Source organism: Hippocampus zosterae, chromosome 9 (genome assembly GCF_025434085.1).
Source record: "Hippocampus zosterae strain Florida chromosome 9, ASM2543408v3, whole genome shotgun sequence".
NCBI classification, from domain to species: domain Eukaryota; kingdom Metazoa; phylum Chordata; class Actinopteri; order Syngnathiformes; family Syngnathidae; genus Hippocampus; species Hippocampus zosterae.
In genome coordinates, this window is record NC_067459.1 from 2,504,608 (window position 1) to 2,508,120 (window position 3,513).

Genomic DNA, 3,513 nt, shown 5'->3' on the forward strand with positions numbered 1-3,513 from the left:
CACCATGGGAGCCAGAGCCTTCAGTCGCGCTGCTCCAAAGCTTTGGAACAACCTACCTCCGGACCTCCAAAACTGCACACCTCTTTCCACTTTCAAGTCCCGTCCAAAAACACACCTGTTCAGGATTGCCGACAACACATAGCTCTTCCATTTCCTATGTTTTTATGATTTTATGTCCTCTTTTATATAATATCTCGATTACCAATTTTTACATTGTATTTTCTTTTTATCTGTACAGTGTCCTTGGGTGGCATGAAAGGCGCTTTTAAATAAAATGCATTATTATTATTATTATTATTATTGTGTGGTGGCATAGAAGGCAGCTCTCGCGTTACACTCTGTGTAGCCGCTGTTAGCCTCCAGTTACCTCCTAGCCAGCTATCCCTGCGCATTTGATGTGTTTATGATAAAACGATAAATCAATATTGATGAGGAGGAGGCAAAGAGAGATGTGCTGCTGCTTTTCGGACACGCCCAGTCTAAATGAATAACGTATAAATGAAACATGATATAGTACACACACTGTACACACATAGATAACAGTAGATCGACTGGTAAATTGAGAGCTTCACTTTTTGGCTCAGCTCTTTCTACACCATGACAGACCGATACGAAATCTGCTTCACAGCAGATGCTGCACTGAGCCGCCTATCGACCTCCCACGCCTCCACTGCCTTCTCTTGTGATCAAGACCCCAAGATACATAAACTGCTCCACTTGGGGCAACATCTAATCCCTGACCCAGAGAGGGCACTCCCCCTTTTCCGACTGAGGACCATTGTTTCAGTTTTGGAGGTGCTGATTTTCATCCCAACCACTTCAGACTCGGCTGCATACTGATCCAGTGAAAACCCCAAAGCACATGTAGACGGCCTCACCAAACTCTTCCAATGCCTGAGTTTTTGCCTCAGTGAACAGCTGAGCCAGCTGCCTCTGGAGTCCCACAGGCCATAAAGGTCCAATAGGACTCCTTCTTCAGCTTGACGATATCCCTTACTGGCAGTGTCCACCAACGATTTCGGGGGTTGCTGCCAACCACCTTATAGCCACAACTCCAATTGACCGCCTCAACAATAGAGGTGCGGAACATGGTCCCCTTGGACTCAATGTCCCCCGCTTCCCTCGGGATGTGGGAAAAGCTCTGCCGTAGGTGGGAGTTGAAACTCTTTCTGACAACAGACCCTCACAATATGTTTGGGTCTGCCAGGTCAGACCGGCATCTTGCCCCACCATCGGAGCCAACTCACCACCAGGTGGTGATCAGTTGACAGCTCCACCCTCTCTTTACCCATGTGTCCAAAACCTGCGGCCGCAAATCTGATGACATGACTACAGAGTCAATCATTGAACTTTAGCCAAAGATGTACTGGTGCCAAGTCCACATATGGACACACCTATGTTTGAACATGGTGTTTATTATGGACAATCCGTGATGAGCATATAAGTCCACCAACAAAACACCACTTAAGTTCTGATCGGGGGGACTGTACCTTCCAATCACGCCCCTCCAGGTCTCACGGTCATGGCCCACATGAACATTGAAGTCCCCCAGTAGAACTAGGGAGTCCCCAGGGTGGGTACGCTGAACTGCTGTTTGGTGCATAGGCACAAACAACAGTCAAGAAACGCCCCCGCACCAGAAGGCAGATTCAACCATCTCGGCCACCAGTGTGAACCCCAATGTACAAGCACTGAGCCACGGGAAAGACTATGCCCACACCCGCTCTATGCCTCTCACCGTGGGCAACTCTAGAGTGGAAGAGAGTCCAACCCCTCTCAAGAGAACTGGTACCAGAGCCAAGGCTGTGTCTGCAGGCAAGTCCAACTACATCCAGTTGGAGTTTCTCTGCACAACAACTCGGATTCCAAGAGAGGTGACATTCCACGTCCCTAGAGCTAGCTGCTTTAGCCAAGGATCGGACCGCCAAGGTCCTCGCCTTTGGCTGCCGCCTAGCTCACATTGCACCCGAACCCTTCCAATCCTCCTATAGGTGGTGGGCCAATGGAAAGGAGGACCCACGTTGCCTCTTCAGGCTGAGTCAGCTAACCCCACCTTCAGACCTGGCTCCAGAGAAGGGCCCCGGTGACCTGCAAGGGAAATCAAGGTCCATATATTTGACTCATCATAATATATGAGTCAAATGGGTCAAATGGGTCTCTGAGCCGTGCTTTGTCTGTTCACCTCGGACCTATTTTCCTTGGGTGACCTGCTAGGGGCATAAAGCACCAGACAACTTAGTTCCTTGGACCATCAGTGTCACGTTGCGAGGTGGTGGTGGACCCCAAAAACCAGGCAGGATGGAGGAGCAGGGTGAACTTGACAGATTGTATTTAAACACAGAGAAAACTAAATCCAAAACAAATAAAGTCCAAAGTGTCAAACAAAAATCATGACTGAAGCTAAAACATAACTGTGACCGACAAAAGTGACAGCGACCTTCAGCGACAACCGGACGTGAACAGGGGCTCGGCCTGATGTGGACGTGGCACGGCTCGTCGTGGACGTGAATGGGACTCAGTTCGAGCAGACACGTGACGAGGCTCTGCTCAACATGGACGCGAACGGGGCTCAGCCTACCATAGACGCGGCTTGACGAGACGAAAACATGGGACGGCCGCATCACCAGCGCTGCCTGAAGGGGGAACATGGAACAGCCGCAAGACCGGCGCTGCCTGAAGAGGGAACATGGCACAGCCGCAAGACCAGTGCTGCCTGAAGGGGAAAAGGGTGTCGGCCGCAAACGTGCTCCGCCAGGCATATGGTGGAATAGGAACCAGTCCTTTGTACCAGCGGGGTCCAGTTGGTCGGGTAATTCTGTCATGTTTGCGAGGTGGTGGTGGACCGCAAAAATCAGACAGGAGGGAGTAGCAGGGTGTACTTGACCGATTGTATTAAAACACAGAAAATTAAATCCTAAACAAAGTTCCAAAAAAACAAGGAATCCATAGTACCAAAACAAAACCATGACTGTGGCAAAAAAACTAACAGGAATAGAACCATGACAGTTGCAAGCAACAAGCAAAAACTATATTGTCAAATGTACTGTATGTGTAGCATACAGCACAGATGAAATTTCTTCCCTCTCAACATAAAACAAGAGGAGCCACTGTGGGTGTCCGCGCCGCTATCAAAAGTAAAGTTAACAAAAAAATGACAAAATTGTCACGACCGGTACAAGCCGAGTTAAGTCTGGATCCCAAAAACTTAGACGTAAACAAGGTCTCCGTAACAAAAATATGTTTTAATGCTAATAATCGCACCGACAAAAAGGCAACATAAAGCTGTAAATTTCCCCAGTGTGGGACGAATAAAGGATATCTTATCTTATAAAGCGCTGGTCAAAATAAGGACCAGAGAGAACATAAACGAATAACAAAAACCGCTTGCACAAAAGGCAATGGAGAAAAATAAAGACCGCCAATACAAACTAAAACAATGTATCAAAATACACCCGAGCGAAAAGCCAATTCACAAAACCAAAATCGTACTTACAAAAAGCAGGGGTACCGAGA